This window comes from Sminthopsis crassicaudata, chromosome 4, assembly GCF_048593235.1.
Source record: "Sminthopsis crassicaudata isolate SCR6 chromosome 4, ASM4859323v1, whole genome shotgun sequence".
NCBI lineage: Eukaryota > Metazoa > Chordata > Mammalia > Dasyuromorphia > Dasyuridae > Sminthopsis > Sminthopsis crassicaudata.
The window spans coordinates 241786639-241806450 of NC_133620.1; positions in this window are offsets into that span (position 1 = coordinate 241786639).

A 19812-nucleotide genomic window follows, 5' to 3' on the forward strand; every position below is an offset into this window, starting at 1 on the left:
TGGGAAAGTTTGTTTGCAATGGAAAAATGTATCCTAGATAATTCTGTGCTAATCAGAGAAAACTTCCTGGAAAAGTAAAATTTGTGAAATGAGACTACACTACTAAAGCCAAAAAAGCAGAAATGAGAAGAAGCAGAATGACAATTTTATGTTAATTAAAAACAAACAAACAAACTTGTTCAAAGGACTAAAGGTTTGAAAAGGAAGAACTCTTTAAGAAGAAGAGTAAAGAATTCTGAATAACCTGAATAATCTGTTGTTAAAAGTGCAGGAGCTCACAAATAAGGTTAGATAAAGCAGAGAGGAACACTTAAGGTGATTCAAAACCCCCCACACAGGAATTTGCGTTTGATAGGGAAGTCCCAAAGGCTTTTTTGAAAAAGATTTGGCATAATCTGTGAATTTAGTATAAAATTCTGTCTGAAGCATATGTGGCCAGAAGAAGGTGGGTGTGAGATAGAAATGGAAATTTGAGTGAGGAATGAGTTACAGTCACACAAACATAAAATATTCCAAACAGATGGCTATTTTATTGTATGTTTATAGACCTCCTGAGAAGCAGAATTTCAGACCTTCCTTGGTAACCTGTTCTATCATTTGACAATCTTTATTGTTAGGTATGAAGAAAAAAAATTCCATTCTTCAGTTTAACCCTATTTCTTATTCTGACTTTAGGAGGGAAAATATAATAATTGGTCATGATATTCTATATAATTTCAGGATTTGCCATTTAAGTATTTTAGAAATCTGTCATTTTTGTGGGTGTTGATGCTCTTTCCACTGGACAGATTGCAAGCCCTCTGTGCCTTAATCTTTGAAAGTAGTTGTATATTTAAAGAATGTTGAATATTGAGGATTTTGTAATATATACATATATATAAGAGGGAAGAAGAAAAGGAGAAAGAAAAGGGGGAGAGAATGCAAAAAAAAAGTCTAATTCAGGAATTGTAAGTCTTGGATTCAAATCCTGCTTTTGATGCTTATTATGAGCATTACCTTTAACAAGTCACTTAACACTTGTGATTCCATGTCTATGAAATGAGAGTAATGCTGGAGAAACTGAGGCAAGATAGAGATCAAAGAGTTTTTAATATTTTACTTGGGTTTTTGAGAGGGAGAGATACTCTGGAGGCAGGGCAGAATCCATTCTGCCTACAGGGCTAAATTGGACTTTTGTCTCAAAGAATCCAGCATCAAATCTGAGATTCCAATGGATTGTATGTGGCTCTAAGATCAGGGAAGACTAAACCAAGGGGTGGAGTTCAAGCATTGATGGGTGTGGGATTTCCAGGAACAGACCATCAATCAGGTTCTGACAAGGTTGGGGGTGAGGGCCAAAAAATCTGATTACTTAACTTAGGAGGATTTAGAAGCCAGGATGTCTGAACTAAAAGATCTTTTCTTTATCTGAGATTAAACATTTACAGTTTATAACCTTAGAGCAGCCAGTCCTAAATTATATCAGTCCTAATAGTTAGGAAGAGAGGAGTGGTTTGCCACCGGGGGGATTAAGGCAGAACAATTCAGGGAAACTGAGGTAGAATAATTAGGGAAACTGAGGCATGACAGTAAAAGGAAACTGTAGCAAAACATAAGGAGATTAAAATAACTTTTAAAGAAATAACTCAATTTTCCTGTTGCTTCCTATTGCTTTCCAAACAAATACAAAGCTCTCTGTCATTCAAACATATTCAAAGCCTACCCCACTTCTATCTTTACAATCTTTTTACATTTTCACAATCTTCCATTCAATGACACTGGCTTCCTAGCTGTTTCACAGACACTCTATTTCTCAACGTGGCATTTTCTCTGGCTGTGTTTCATGCCTGGAATGCTCTCCCTCTTCAGTCTTACTATAAACCTCCCTGATTTCCTTTAAGTCTCAACTAAAATTTCACTTTCTACAGGAAGATTTCCTTAATCCCTCTTAATTTTATTACTTTCCCTCTTTTAGTTATTTGCTATTTATCCTGTTCTAACTTGCTTTGTATATATTTGTTCGCATGTTGTCTCCCTTATTAGATTGTAAGCTCCTTTCAAAGTAGAGACTTTCTTTTGCCTTTTTAAAAATATTCTTCAGGTTTAGCACAGTGCCTGGCACATTGTAAATGTTTAATAAATGTTTATTGAATTTAATTAAACCTTTCTTCTGGGTAGATAAGATCATAGCATGATAGACTTGGAACTTATACAGTATATTCCAATGAGTAGGGTGCTAAATTTGGAGCCAGAGGATCTAGCTTTGACTCTCAATTCTGTCACTTTATACCTATGTGACCTTGAATAAAACAGTTCTTGGTACTAGTGTCCTTGAGCTCTACATTCCTTTCCAACTATAATCCAACTAGATGACAACAGTCATCTAGCTAATACCACCCTCTCATTTTACACATATGCATAGGGAGGCTGAGAGAGACCTCATAACTTTATGGGATGATAAATCTGGAGATGGAAGGTACATCAGAAATGATCTAGTTCAAACAATTCATTTTACAGGTGAGGAAACTGACATCCACAGACGTTAAGTATTTTGCCCAAGGTCACCTAGGCAATAAGCATCAGAAGCAGAAATTGATTCTAGTCCCTCTGACTTTAACACTCTTTTTTTTTATTACTTCATTCAGGACTCTCAAGGAAGTAAAGGAGGAACTTCAAGATACACTAAATAAAGTGACTGAAGGTAAAGAATACCTGGTATAAAAAAGAGACATATGTGAAAGAAAGCTGGAACCATTGATCTCAGATGAATCAGTGGGCATTGTAACAAGGCTCACATGAAGTGGGGTGGAAGGGGTCTTTGGGTTAATGCCCTCTATGCTAATTATTTATACTAAGTGGTTTTGAACTCACCTTATTTTGGCTAGTTGAAATACCTATCCTTGTGGACTTTATAATCAGGCATTACTCTAATACCCAGAGAAGTGGACTATGCATGGAATCTAAATAAACAAACTAAATTATGGATATGTATACACACATGCATTCTGTTATAAGAGGTCCTGTGTTTTACCGATATGTATATATCCACACATCCACATATATGTATATATACACACAGAGGGCAAATAGAGATATTTTATGTGTATATTTATGTGTATACATGATCTTTACCTGCACATGAACACACATGTATATACACACAAGGACACATATAATATGATTTTTTGTATATACATGTTCTTTGGGTATACATGTATACAGTGCATGTTTTTAAAGTAGTGTATATAAATATGTATGTATAAACATGTATGAGAATATATGTGTATGTATGAGATACATTAAAATGTATGTATGTATGTGTATACATTTATCTATCTATATATCTATATGTATGTATGTATGACTCAGGAGTTTTTATAAAGGAACCTTTCTTTCAAAAAGTAGAATCAGAATTATACATTCTTCCCCTAACACAGGGAGACATAATCCTGACCTTGGGGATGAAAAGAAGATTAGGTTCATAGCTTAATTCAATTCCTCTAGAATTGTCCCAGGCTCCATGAAAAAGAAAACAGTATTCTGAAAAAGTCCATCAAGGGCATTTCTATGTTCTTACCATGTCCAGTAAAATATGGGTTTTACATATGTTATACATGTGTAGAATTGTATATCACTGTAGATGATGAAATGTTGTTAAATACTTTACAAAAAAAAAAGATATACTAGAATTTCAGTTCCTAAAATTCTGAAAGAATCATGATATAGTGAAAAGAACACTAGTTCTAGAATTAGAGAATGAGGTTCAAATCCCATGGCTATTTATTATCTGTGTGACATTAGGTAAGTCACTTAACTTACCTGGGCATGGTTTCCTCATTTGTAAAATGAGCGGTTTGGATCAGATTTCTTCTAAGGGGCTTTTCAAGTTCTATTTTAGTGTTTGAAAAATATCCCCCAGAAATATTCAAGAATAAACATCTAGAAGATGTATTTGAGAAATGGTTTCCTATTTGTTTTGGGAAGGACAATTCTTAGAAATATAGCTACCTCCTAATGTGCCTCCATTTTCATCACAATTACAAAGGATCAAATGTAAAGAAAAAGAAAAGGCCTATGAGCCAGGTCTGTTGCTGTCTATGTCAGAACATGCTTTCATATTCATTTGAAATATGAAGTGCTTGGAATAAATACGGAGATTCATTTATTCATTTAGAATATGAGGGCAAGAATTTGATCTTTTCAAAAACACCTATTATTATGACTGTCATTATTGTCCTTAAGTGTTGGGTCTCTCAGTCAATTGGGTATCTGATATGGGAATTGTCTTCAAGACTTTTAAACTCTGAGATGACGTTCCATTAATATGGCTTTATATGAGATACTATTTTTTTATATTCTCTCTTTCCCCCAAAAAACAACTAACAAACCAATCTTCTTATACTAGTTGTATTTTTGCTTACTCCTTTATCATCTTTAAGTTCTTTGTGCATTAGTATCATTTTTTTTTCCAGATTTGTTTTTGATGTTGTTGATGTTACAAGAGAGAAAAGAAAAAGCCTTCAGAAGGAATTTACAGTTAATGTTTATCATATTGCTTGATTTTTTTTTCTTTAAGAAAATAAGGTCTGGTTTTTAGTTCATGTATAAGAGGAACATATTCTATAAAGTTAGCTCTGTTTTCTTTCTCATGAGCTGTAAACAAACAAAAGTCAAAACCAAGGAACCACAGATTCCAAATTTCAGGTCTATATTTTGAATGGGCCCTTTAAATTGCCTTGCCTGAGTCCTTGGATGTTCTCTCTTTTAGTCTCCATATATACAGTATGTGGCATATTGCTGGTGTTAGAACAGATGAATTCCTTCCCCTCTTTCTCTTGGCCAGCTATCTCAGGATGAGATCACTGAGTAAAAAGAATTCACTGATACACTTTTGGGTGGAACCGCTCTGCAATGCTAATCCAGGCTCCAAGATCTGAAGATCACAGTGGCATTTTCAGTACAGGTCACTTTTGTCCCCTAAGTTTCAGACTTCTTTTAGAAATGCTCAGTTTGTAAGGCATGGGGCTGCTGGAGGGGAGGAAGAAATGCCAGCAACTGCTTCCACTCATCCCTCAGGAAAATGAGTCATGAAGCTTCAGATGAAGAGGCACTTCACAAGCCAGAGCTATATCTTCTTTTGAACATGTTAGGCAGTGTTATTTCACCCAAATTTGCCCATCTTGGAGAACTACTTGCTTGAAGCTCTGCTCTTCAGGTTATCTTGTAACCCTAGTGATTTATTTAATTGGTCACCATGCACCTTTGTGCATCCATAAAGTTCTTGGGCTCTATAATAAGAACAAAATTAATGAAACACTGTCTAAAGTTTGCATAGGATTTTACATGTACTAACAGATTTGAACATCATGACAGCCTAGTGAGACAGGAATTTATGGGAATTTTTTTTTGACATTTTATGAATGAGGAAACTGAAGCCCAGATAGGTTAAATGATTTTCCAAGGTTACATGGGCTATATGTTAGAGGCAGACTTTGACACAAAATCCTCTGACTTCCTGCAGGTAGGGGTTGCTCAGTGGTTAGAGAACCGTGGTCTAGAGCCTCAGATACTTGCTACCTGTGTTATCTTGGGAAAATCATTAAACCTGTTTACCTCAGTTTCCTCATGTGTAAAATGATCAGGACAAGAAAATCCCAAATGAATAACTCAACAACTACAATAACCTCCAACTCCAGAACCAATGATCTTTACATTGTATTGTGATTCCAGATATTGTATTGTGACTCCAGATATAATAAAATACCCATTGTGCCATGTAGTACAGAATAAATAGGAAGTTAGTCCCCATTCCCAGGAAAGACAAAATCCAAGTGTAACTATCATCCTTGAGCAGCTGCCAGGAAGCAAACTTTGAATAGAATTATGATAGTGGACATAAGACTAGGTTGGGGCAATCAAATTAGGAAATCTTTATTGAAGATTATGATAGGGTAAAAAGGAGGAAGTATATATATATATATATATATATTTTTTTTTTTTTCATGAAGAGGGAACAGATTGTTCAAGAGCTCAGAAAAGGCAGTAGGAGGCTCCTAGATTCTAGGTATATTCTAAATCTTAGAATGTCCATACTTAGAGCATTAATTTCACAGGGCTGTTTTGAGGATCAATTGGGAATAATATATGTAAATGACTTTGCCTTTCCTAAAGCATCATATACATATGTTTTTATTAAATATGTAATTATAGTTGTTAATTTTGTTATTGTTGTGTCTTAAAGGCAATGGGGATGCATTGATGGTTTTTGAGCATGAGACTGACAGGATCTATTACTTAGGAAGACTAATTTGGCAGTTTTGTGGCAGTTGGATTAAAAAAGGGACAGGCGGTAAGTCCATAAAACAATTATTAAGCATCTACTAAGTGCTAGACACTGTACTAAGTTCTGGGGATACAAATAAGGGCAAAAAGGCCCCTGCCTTTAATGATTTCACAGTTTAATAAAGAAAACAGGATGTAAAAATGAACTAAAAAAATGATAGATCAAGTGGAGGATGGATGATACTTATGATAAAGTTCAGAAGAGTACAGCCAGATGGGAAATGATGAGATGGCTGCTTTGGAGGATGTACTTAAATGGAAGATCTGGGAGAAGGTCTCTATTGTCCACTGTAATGTTCTTTGTTCCTTTTTGGGGGGGCCTCTAGGGGCAGCTTTCGTTTCAGTTCAGTGATCACCATAAGAACAGCCAGGTATTAAATTCCAAATCCTTTATTATCTCCTTCCTAGGACTGGGCAGCTTTCTGGAGAGATTTTCAGATCTTCCTTGGTCTCAGTTGGGGAAGTGTAGGAGGCCAGGCCAGCCTTCATCCTGACTGAAGGTGAAATGAATTTCTGTCTCCTTGGCTCTGAGAGCTTCTAGTGCGCTTGTTTTCTGTGACTCTCAGTCCCTGCTTATATGCAGGGAGTATATGTATATAGTATATTGAGTATAAACTAATCATTATATCACTAGGAAACCATTATTTGTTGTAAGATTAAATTAGTCATATTGAACCATGCTAACTTAGATAACCATTGCCTCATCAATTCCACTTAGTACCTTGTAAGCATCCTTGTTTTAAGTTCTAGGCCCATAACAGTCCACCTTCTGACCTTTTATGTCAGAGGGCAGGAGAAGGGTTCCTAGGTTCAAGGTTGATATGATTTTATACAGTGATAAGATTCTGAATAAGTCTAGGAATGTAATTCCAAAGAGCTCAGGCAAGTGAGCAATAACTGAAAAGTGGAAGCCCAATTAGAAGACTATCAAAGTTGTGCAGGTGATGAGAGCTTGAACTATTTTGGTGATTGTACAAGGAGAGAGAAGGGGCCAGATGTGGAGGAAGGATGAAAAAAAAACCCAAATCCTTGGCAATGGTTTGGCAATGGATTGGCTATGGAGAATGAAAAGAAGGGAAGAGTCAATGAGAGATGAAATCTAATTGAACCCATTGAAGGAGATGAGATCATTTTGTAGAGAGAAAAAGAAAATAAGGGTTTCATGTTACCCATTATTTTGCATTATCAGATCTCTCTCTCTCTCTCTCTCTCTCTCTCTCTCTCTCTCTCTCTCTCTCTCTCTCTCTCTCTCTCTCTCGCTTTTGGATATATGCTTATTTCTGAACCTCAAGTTTATGGATGATGCATATAAGGCTCCACCTACTAATAACAAATATCCCAAATGAATTTGGTGCCTCTGACAAAACCCAGCTTTTTCATTTTGCATATTATTCTGATTTGTATGTAATAGAGAAAAATGTTATCAACAAGTCTATCAAATATAAATTACTTGAATCTTATCATTATTTCATTGGGAAAACTTCCTGGGCTCAAGAGCTATTCTAGGATTAAAAAGCAAAAAAGAAAGCATCTATGTTACTCAGTTCAGCTCCCCCACAAATGGACTCTCATCACGAGGCCTTATTGGGGAAAGGAAGCGCGTCATATAAATTCACTCACATAAATCACAAGTCTACTGCAGATCTCTTGAGGGAGACCATAATTGCCCATGACAATAATATTTTCCCTTTGTAAGTAGAAAATGAATTTTCTGCCTCCAAAGATTATAGTCATAGAGGAAATTTGAGGACTGGGAAAGACTTTTCCATTCATATTACTGCCATTTGTTATATTTAAAGAAACAGAGTCTAAAGAGGTTATATGACGTTATTAAGAACATACAGCTAGTCAATGATATGTATTCCTGTTAAGCATGTACTATTTTGGAGAAAATACAGTACTGTACTTGGTTCTGGGTCTATATCGATAGCAGACACTCAGCACATAGTGAGTACTCAATATATGGAAGATCATTGACCTCTTGAAATTTTCTTCTTACTGGAGTAGGTCATAAATAAATATAAGAAGATTTGAGGAAGGAGAGGTCACTAACAACTATAGATATGAGGAAAAACTTTCTATAGGGGGTGGCATATGAACTGAAGCTTGAAGGAAATTTGAGGTTCTAAGATACAGATGTGAGGATAAATTATATGCCAGACATGAGACAGTCAGTGCAAAGGCATAGGGGGAGGAGAGAATCCTGAACTTGATGAACAGTAGTTTGGTTCAAACATAGAAGGAAGGAAACAGAGAAATGCGAAAGAAATATAAATGGTTAGGTGGACTTGCAGGAAAGAATGGTAGAGTTGAGACAGAACAGGGCATGATTACAGTCATCCTCTAGGAACAAAAAATGCTTTTTGGAAGTATCTCTGATTCTCTGGTTCTTCTGCAAAATGGGGGGAGAGATTTAGAGTAGAGGGCTTTAAGGTCATTTTACCTCTAAATTTGTGTTTTTGTGATTCTATTATCTTATGATCTGTGTCATCTTAGGCAAGTCACCTAACATTTCTGAGCCTCAGTTTTCTCATTTGTAAAATGGCAGGTGTGGACATAAATCCATTTCTATATCTATGATCCTATCAGAACACCATAATAGCTTATTTGTAAAACATTTTACTATTTACAAAGCATTCTTCTAATAGCTGTCTAGACAGGTAGTGCAAATATTATTCTTCCCATTTTATAGGTAAGAAAATGAAGATTTTGAGGAAAAGGTCTTTTGCCCCAGAGAATAAGTGGCAAAGCTTGAAATGAAGCCATGTCTTCTGATTCAAGTGCAGTGCTTTGTTACATGTACATATATCTTTTTTCAAATAAAGTGAAAATTCAGAATAATGCTTAATGAGTCTATTGTTCATAGATCTAATGAAGGGTCCTTGATATTTCCTCAGGGTCAAAATCAAACTGATAAAAATTTTGTTGAAATATCATCTGGATACATTTAATAGGAAAAGCTAAAAGAATGGGCAAGGTGACCTAATGCATCTTTCCCACCTCGAACTTCTGTCATTCCAACATTTCTGTGTAGGCGTTCAGTTTGCTGAAAAAGCCAGATTTCAGAACAGCTTTCTTTAGGATTTTTTTTTAAAGAAAGAAGTAGGGGGTTGGGGGGGGGGGAACCTTGCCACACAGTTGAAGTGGCAGTTACAAAAATAGATTTAAAAATAAATTGAAAAATGCATAACAAAAGTTTCAGTGCAAAGATGTATTGAGAAGTGAATTATAATATGAACTTGGCAAAATGAAGCTATTAGTACAAATTCTTATTAGAGAACCTGATATAAGATAATGACAATGTGGAAGTGGCCATAACAGGCAAAATGAAGATACACCTTTTATATTCAAGGAAGGCTATACTGTGGTTAAATGAGGCTTTTAAGAAACTGGTGTGCTCTCCTGGTTGCAGTCTGAGTCAGAAAACTGGATTGAACCCAGAGGGCTAATTTTAAAAAGCAACAATAAACATTTTTCGGGCACCTGTTATATGCCAGGCACTAGGTGTTGGGAATATGAAGACAGAGTTCCCACCATCAAGGGATTTGCATCCTTACAGCAAGCAAACAACATGGAAACAGATAAGTCAATGCTAGATATACCCATTAAATGGTTAGTTTTAGTTTTTGGTTTTGTATGTGAGAAGAGCCTTAAGAGGTCTTTGTAAAAGATATAAACTGATGAGCAAGGACAGACAGGTATTGAATACAGCCTCCATAAAAGTATAAAGATAGGATATAGAATGTGCTGATAGACAACTCACTCTGATGGTATCTCAGATCTCTTTATAAGACAATGGTCTAGACCAGAAGTATATAATCAGGGTTTTACCATGTAACTGTTAGCCATAGTATTAGAGGGCAAAATCAGGAGCATTGGCTTTGGAGGCATGGATTTCTTTTTATATTGTTTCTCTAGTTATCCCCCATGCTTAACAGAGTTCATGGTACTTAGTAAGTATCCTTCAAGGAGTTTATATTTTACTAGGGGACCATATCATAACAAGATATGGCACATGGATTATGAATACCCATATGGGGGACTTGATGGCAATATCTTTAGATTCAGAAGTACAGTGAGGAAAGTAAAGAGTCATGATTATTCTGGTCACATCCCCCAAACAGAGATTCCCAAAGAAACACAATAATAGTGGGAGAAAAGAACCAACCAGTTTAGGATTTTGCAGATTAAGAGTTCCCATGCACTCAGGGAAGTTCAATCGTTCATATAGTTATCTTCAATTCTTGAATTTATATTTAAGTTTTTCATATAAGAAGTAATGAAAGAACAAGCATTATACTATTCAATGTATTTATTAGGAAGTGGTATCCCTGCACAGTTGCCCTAGAGCCTAGACTATAATTGAGTTGTATATAGAAGCAAAATAGCATTAGATGGATTGATTGGGTCTTAAAGCCAGGTTTTCCATGGGTAAAGGACTATCCAACTAGTCTTTTTTTTTTTTTTTCCGAGGCAATTGGGATTAAGTGACTTGTCCACGGTCACACAGCTAGGAAGTGTTAAGTTTTTGAGTTCAGATTTGAACTCGGGTTCTCCTGACCTCAGGGGTAGTATTCTATCCATTAGGCCACCTAGCTGTCCCAAACTGGTCTTCTTGAATGTGGCACATTAATCATTTGTTTGTAACATGATATATGCCATTTTGCAGAAGATCCTTGTTGGGAAAATCCAAGGCAAATATCTGTGTAAATGTCCAGTGCTACTCCCAGATAATTGAAGTAAAAAATATGGTGATGTTTTCCTTTTCCATCTTTTTTTTTTAATCTTCTATTTTCTAAATTAGGAGTTTCCACACTAATAAATGAGTGCCCTAGGATATATGAGAAGCTTCTTAGGAGCACAGATAGCATAATTCACAATTTTATTTTCTTATTGAAATTAATCTATTTATTTTATCTCATGTTCTTTGAATGAAAAAAACTAGAATATATTACCTCTCATATCGAATAGGAGGTTTCTGAAAGCTAAGAGATTCAGTCATTTTCCAGTCACATAAGACTCTTTGTGACTCCATTTGGAGTTTTCCTGGCAAAGATATTGTTTAGGCTTGCCATTTCCTTCTCCAGCTTACTTTAAGCATGAGAAACTAAAATAAACAGGGTTAAATGATTTGCCGAGGGTCACATAGTAAGTGTCTTGCTCTGGATTTGAACTCACAAAGATGAGTCTTCCTGACTCTAGGTCCAGCACTCTATCTGCTGCTCCAACTCAAGAGTTACAGGGGGAAAACTCCTTTCACTACAGGGTAATCTCTATTAGGGACCATGTCTAATATAAATGTATATTTTTCCCAATGTCTGACATAGTACTCTGGGAGTAAACACAATTAATACTGAATTGAATTGAGTTGAAATGAATTAGGAAAAGGTCAATTTTACAGAAAGAAAAACTCAGACCCTGACTTCCTAGGTGACAAACATGTAACAGGTTGAGTCATTTGATGTAGTTCACCGAAGAAGCATATTCTTTTTTGAAATTTCTGGGACAGATTCCTTCTGGTAAAGAGAATAGCACGTTTGGTTTCTGGAACAAAGCTTTAAAAAAAGCGAACACACTGGATTGAATAAAACAGAATCAAATAAATCAGTTGTATTTTGCTTTTCCTGGCTAAAGTTATCTCAAAATTATTTTCCTTTCTATCTGAAAGGACATCTAAAAGGAAACACTTTATTCTATAACATAAAATGTCTGTACCTGAAATATAAACAATGGAAAACTTGGAAAAGGTAATTTAGTATAACAGGAGATTTGGAGGATTGTTTTGATTATACTGCCATTTCTATGTAAAAGCCACTTATATTATATCTTATAAAAGCCATTATTCCAAAGTACTTCATGTTCTTATGTCTTCCCAAGACACATTTCACTGGAAATTGCTGTCCTTGGAAAATGGGATAAGCTTTATTGAAAGGCCTTGATGAATATGCTATATAGTAATCCTGGACTCAATATGCAAAGCTCATTCTTTTCCTGGGTTTGCTACATGTTAATGTTTCTTACTCACTTGCTACAGCATCAGAAAGGATGGACTCCTTCACCATGAACTCTATAACACAATTTATCAAAGGTTAACTCTTAACTTCAAACAAGGTTTCTGTTTCAACCTAAATTTCCTGAAAAGAGCTTTTCTGGAATATTTTATACTTTCTGCACATCCAACAATAGTGCACAATCTTTTAGTGATAAAGAAAATAAGTAGGTGATGTAATTAATAAAGTGCTGGACCCAGAATCAGAAAGGTATGAATTTAAATCAAGTCTGATAAACCATTTAATCTGTCTACTTCACTTTCCTCATATGTAAAATGGGGATAATAATATCTACTTCCCAGGGTTATTATGAAAATAAGATGAGATAATGTTTACTAAACACTTGATAAACCTTATAGTGTTAACCTTAAAGTGTTATATAAATGCTAACTATTGTTATTTATGTTTTTGTTAATGTTAATAATGATTAATTTCTTAATTTGAGATCATAAGCAAGTCACTTAACTTCTATCTGCCTCAATTTCCTCCTTTAAAAAAAAATAGTATCTACCTCTTCATATTGTAAGCATAAAATGTGGTTATATTTATAAAGGTTTTTGCAAATCTGTTTTATAAAGGCCAACTAATAGTATAATTGCCATTATTATTATACAGCATTTTTAGAAATGTCTTTTCCACAATAACAAAAATAACTATTTATAAACTTTAAGGTTGGCAAAGAATTTTGTCTAGTATTTCATTTGATCCCTATAGCAACTCTGGCAGATAGATGCTATTATTATCCCTATTTTATAGATGAGGACAATTAAACTGGTGGAGGATAAATGACTTGTAGAAGGTCACACAGTTGGTAAATACCTAAGGAAAGAATTGAAAATAGGTCTTGTGAACTGCTTGTCTAGGACTCTAATTACTAGACCACCTATATCACAAGTACTTATTTCCATGTCAAATCAATTCCATAAATATTTATTAATCCCCTACTTTTATGTAAGTATCCTGGATACAAAGAGAAGACATCAAAGAACTTACCTTTGGTAATTGTATATTTTACTAGATAAAACTATGCACATACACCTGTATGTGTGTGTATATATATATATATATACATATATATATATATGTATATATATATATATATATATATATATGAGTATATATGTGTGTATACATACACATGCACACAAAAATCTCCAAATAGGGTCATGAAGAGTTGAACACAACTCAATAACAACAAAAAACATATATGAAAAATAAATATATAGTATATATATACACACATATATATACACACATGCAACATATATGTTGTATGTATTTGCTATTGCTGAGTTGGACATGAATGTGTGTGTGTATATATATACATACATACATACATACATACATACACACACATACATATTTGTTGTTCAGTCATACCCAACTCTTTATAACCCCATTTGGGGTTTTCTTGGTAAAGATACTGGAGTGATTTGCCATTTGCTTTTCTAACTTATTTTACAGATTAGAAAACTGAGTCAAACAGGGTCAACTGACCTGCCCAGCATCACAAAGCTGGTGTCTGGAGTCACACTTGAAATCATGAAGATGAATCCACTTGATTCCAAGCACAGTGCTCTATCACTGTACCACCTAGGTATCTATATATACATATAAATACATCACTTTTTTATGTTATATGGTGATAAATTCAAAATTATTTGGTTGGGAGGGTTGAAGATGAGAAAAACAGAAGGAAAAAGGTAATTCTGCAAAGGTCTCTGAGAGTATATGGCTCTTGACCTGAACCTTGAAATGGACTAGGTCTTCCAAGGAAAATTGAGAAGAAAGAATATTTATTTATTCTAGCTGTGGAGTAAAATTTGTGTAAAGAACTTGAACTTGTATACCACAGATCTTTAAATTGCTATTAGGGCCAAGAAAGAGAGTAACTAAATAAAGAATGCAATTACACGGGATCTTTCACATCTGTCAGTCTTTGGAGATAATGAGGATAAAAGGATTGGGAAAGATAACTCTGTTATCATAGCCATGAATAAATGAATGAATGAATGAGTGGATGGAAAAGCATATATTAGATGTTTACTATATTCCAAGTACTATATTAATTATTGAGGATACAAGTAGAAAAAGTAAGATAATCCCTGCTTTGAATGAGCTCACATTCTCATTGGGTAAAGAAACCTAAATAAAATTCAGTTATCAGGAAGATGGAAAGCCTTCAAAATACTAAGGCTAAAATGGAAAGGTGGATGTCAAGGCTCAGGGGTCTTTTGGATTATATTTGTTGTATTATTTTCAGTCTAAATGGTGACTCCATTTAGAGTTTTTTTGGGCAAAGTGAATGAAATGGTTTGCCACTTCCTTTTAGCTCATGTTATATATGAGAGAACTGAGGCAAATAGGGCTAAATGACTTTCCTAAGGCTATAGAAGTAATAAATGTCTGATGCCAGATTAGAATACAGAAGGATGAGTCTTCCTGACTCTGGACCTGGAACAATATTTACTTTGCCACCTAACTGTCCCCTAAGTTTTATTAGTAAATCAGATAACAGTGCCTTGCTGAGACAAATAGGAGGTAAATAGAAAATATTTAATGTTTTTTTAAAATTTTTTTTTGTTATTACAAAATTTCTATGTTAGGCTAACACTGTTTAATTTTGTTCACTTTTTTCTTCTTTTTTTTGTCCATGAGCCAAAAGACAGTATATTTTTAGAAATTCAAACATAAGTAAACAATACATCTGGGAAAGAAAACTTTCATGCTAGTAACTCATATTTTCTAATCTATAGTAAATAACAATAAATTTGAATGTAGCTCTTGAAAAGATTCTCAAATTGAAAGATTTTCATATCGCAGTAATGAATTGAACCAGCTACACCCAGTGAAAGAACTCTGGGAGATGACTATGAACCACTACATAGAATTCCCAATCCCTCTATTTTTTTCGCCTGCATTTTTTATTTCCTTCGCAGGCTAATTGTACACTATTTCAATGTCCAATTCTTTTTGAATAGCAGAATAACTGTATGGACATATATACATATATTTTATTTAACTTATACTTTAACATGTTTAACATGTATTGGTTAATCTGCCATCTGGGGGAAGGGGTGGGGGGAAAGGAAGGGAAAAGTTGGAACAAAAGGTTTTGCAATTGTCAATGCTGAAAAATTACCCATGCATATATCTTGTAAATAAAAAGCTATAATAAAAAATAAATATTTTCAAACCATATCTTTTTAAAAAACGTGTATAAGTTTTCAGCATAGTTCTGTTGTATGGCAAAGTCCTTTTTCTGGTGGTGTGTATAATGTTCTAAAAAGATCCTGCAGTGCACAGAAGATAGTCTTTCATAAAATGTCTGCTGATAACACATGAATGATATACATGAGCCACTAGTCTGACTTTGTGAGAATGCAACCAAAGACTTCAGGAATGATTAGGGAGTCTTTACCAAAAGAAACAAAATGGAGAATGAATAGATTACTTAATAATGCCATCATAGCTTATTCACAGATGTAATATTAAGGGCTTGTTATGTGAGAAAAATCAATAGCCTGCTCATATCCTTTACTCTAGAAGTCCCATTGCTGGACAAAGGTTAAAGGCAGAAAGGAAGGTACTGTTTATATTAAAATACTTAAAGATTTTTTTTTGGTGACAGCCAGAATAAAAGACATAGTGGGAAAACAAATGGGAATTGTGTAGATAATAGTTGGAATAACTTGGTTTCCTCAGCACAAAGGAAGGAAGGAAAGGAGGGACAGAAAAATAAAGGAAGGGAGGAAAGAAGAAAAGGAAGAAGGAAGAAAGAAGGAAGGAAGGGAGGAAGGAAGGAAGAAAGGAGGAAAAGAAGGAAGGAAGAAAGGGAAGGAGAGGGGGAGGGGAGGGAGGGAAGGAGAGAGAGAAAGGAAATAAAAGAGGAAGGGAAGAAGGAAGAAAAGGAGGAAGAAAAAGAAGGAAATGGTAGGAGGTTGGGAGGAATATATATTTATTAACATTCCAGACACTGTGTCCATAGTATTTTTATAAATGTTATCTTACAACTCTGCCTCAGTTTTCTCTTCTTTAAAATGAAGACATTAAAAGCACATGTTTCCTAGGGTTGTTGTGATGATAAAAAAAGATAATATTCGTATAGCACTTTTGCAGGTCTATATAAATGCTAACTATTAGATAATGTGATTTCAAGTCCCCTCATATTCCTTTGGATATAATCCAGATTGTCAATGGCCTTTAAGTAATAGAGCAGACCTTAAAAAAAGTGTTTGCTTTATGTAAGAATTTGTATAAGATATTAAGGTTACAAAGGCAAAGCATAATATATACTATACACAATAAGTTTATTATTTAGATAATGATAGTAACACTTCTTAACATGTGGCAGGCAGAATTGAATAAAATATTCTCAGTTGTATCTGATGAGGCCAGAGCACAATGGAAATTTTGCCTCTCTCATTATGAACACTTTACTTTTTATTAGATTTTTTTTTCTGCCACATCACACTGTTTGTCGCTCTTGGTGTTTGCACTTTACTTGTCACAAGTATTTGCCAAGTCTCTTTCATAAGAAATAATGTCTAGCCATTCCTCTCCATCCTCTTCTTAGGCAAAAAATAAATAAATAAATAAATAAATAAATAGATAAATAGATAAATAAATAAATAAATAAATAAATAAATAAATAAATAAATAAATAAATAAATAAATAAATAAATAAATAAATAAATAAATAAATAGATAAATAAATAAATAAGTAAATAGATAAATAAATAAATAAATAAATGAATGAATGAATGAATGAATAAATGAATAGATAGATAGATAGATAAATTCGTAAATAAATAAATAAATAAATAATGAAAGAGACTACATGTTTCTTTCTTTTTGTTTTTTTTTTTAAGTCATTAGGTAGTTGAGGTTGTTTAGGCTTTGGTTTTTTTTTTATTTAATGTGTTAGCTATTTTACCTAGATAATAGAGATTTTTTTTTTTTTTGCATAGAAAAAATATTGTCCAAAAAGCATAGTAAGAAAATAATGGTGAAACTTTGAGGCTTAGATTGAAAAAAACCTTATTGATTCCTTCATTCCACTTTTACCTATAGTATGAATTCCCTCTATGAAAGTTTTCTTTTTTTTAATAATGGGGAATTCTCTAACTTAAAAAAAAATAGTCCAGTTAAATTAATTTTAATGGAAGTCCTTTCTTAAATTGCACCAAAATCTGACTATCTAAAACTTTTACACATTGTTCTTAGTCATGTTCTTCTGACCACAGGACTTATAAACATTTTAATGTGTTCAGACATTGTTATAGATTAAGAGCCTGAAGGGACTCAGGGATTATTGAATCGATCCAGCTTCTTCATTTTACAGATGAGGAAACTAAGTTTGGGGAAGCTAAGTAACTTGATCACACAGCTAACAAATTTCAGAGGTAGAATTTGAACTCATGTCTCCAGATCCCAAGTTCAATGCTCTCTCTGTTATACCATATTGCCTCTTAAAAAGTCTCCTGTCAGTGACACCTAGGGTGGGGCATTGGATAGAGCAATAGCCCTGAAGTCAGGAGGACCTGAGTTCAAATTTGGTCTCAGATACTTAACACTTCCTGTGTGACTCTGGGCAAGTCACTTAACCCCAATTGCCTCAAAAAAGTCTCCTGTCAAAGTACAAATATTAACATAGGTATACGCAATATATTTTGCAACCAGAACATAGCCTTAAAGGCTAAGGAAATTTAAGGAAAAGGAATGTGACATGAGAACATGAGGTGCTGCTGTGATAGATATATTGATGCATGAGGGACATTTTACTTGGTGGGAGGAGACACAGAAATGGTAAAAGGATGAGAATGAATGAATTATGGTAGAGGGACATTGCTATGTAGCCTAGAAAATAGGGTCTGTATTGGAAGTGGCAACAGATAGTATTAAAAATTGGAGAAGCTGGGGAGTCTTGCTTCCTACTTTCTGAAGTGATATACCTAGATAGTCTTATAAATCAATTGGAGATGAATATAGCTATTTTCAGAGTAGCTCCTGGGATGTAATGCTTGAGCTCAAAGAAATGACTGTAAGATTGGTTCTCTGTAACTTCTCTTAATTTATGCTCTGTTGACCAATGGCTTATAAATATGCCTGTATGAAAATCCATACCTCCTTTGAGGTAGAAACAGAGAGGATGTATATGACAATGTAGACCTGAGAAATAGGAACTGACAGGCATCAACTGGCTTGTACTGATTTCTTAGCAGTTACATAGCAGTTTCGTGCTAACAGTTTGTACTAATAAGGTTCCAGAAATAGTCATGGAGCAAATTTAACTTCAAGGATCAGAGTGACTTCCAACTTAGGCTTGGGCAAACTTAAGTGGAACAACATTCCTTAATGTCCCATTGTGAATAAGGTCCTGTCACAAAAATGAGTGTGTTTGAGTATGGGTTTTGAGGAGACAGAAAGATAATTATAAATTTAAAAAAGTACATAAAAGATGCAAAGTCCCATGTAAGAATGGGGAGGGAAAATGTCATTACAGACTGAGGAAAACATGAATGCATATAGAATTATAAGGAACTTCTAAAGCCATTATATTCAACTTCCTTGTGATGTGAGCTGTGCATTAAAGGATGGGCAATTAAAGAATTGAAAGAATGAGTGAAGCGGAAGAAAGAGGAAAATTCGAGGTATAGGGATTGATGTGGAAATAAGAGAGTACATTTGTATTTTCAGGTATGAGAGCAAAGTAGACCAAATTGCTAACAGTTTAGAGTATAGGGAGAGCACAATATAAGTCTGGAAGACAGAGTGGTAGCAGACTGTGAAATTCTTAAAATTTCTTGCCAAGGAGTTTGAACTTCCTTTAATAGAAAAGAATTAATCTATGAGGATGTATTCTGATGGAAGTGGAAATCTTCAACATAAAGAAGATCCAACTCACCTCCAGTTGATCAATGATGGACAGAGGTAGCTGCACCCAGAGAAGAAACACTGGGAGGGGAATGAAAATTGTTAGCACTAATATCTGTCTGCCCAGGTTGCATGTACCTTCGGATTCTAATGTTTATTGTGCAACAAGAAAGTGATATTCGCACACATGTATTGTACCTAGACTATATTGTAACACATGTAAAATGTATGGTATTGCCTGTCGTCGGGGGGAGGGAATAGAGGGAGGGGGGGTAAATTGGAAAAATGAATACAAGGGATAATATTATAAAATATATATATATATATATATAATAAAAAAAAAAAATAAAATGTCTTTAAGTAAAAAAAAAAAAAAAAAAAAAAAAGAAAAGAATTAATCAACCTACAAGGTTCTATTAAGCTCTTTTTTTAGCCAAACTAAGAATTATCATAATCAATTAAAGTGGTTTTCCTCCCTAAGCTAAGTTTTGAGAATGCAAAAAAAAAAAAAAAAAAAAAAGAAAAAGAAAAAGCTATCAAGTCCCCATCATGGAGTTTTACATTA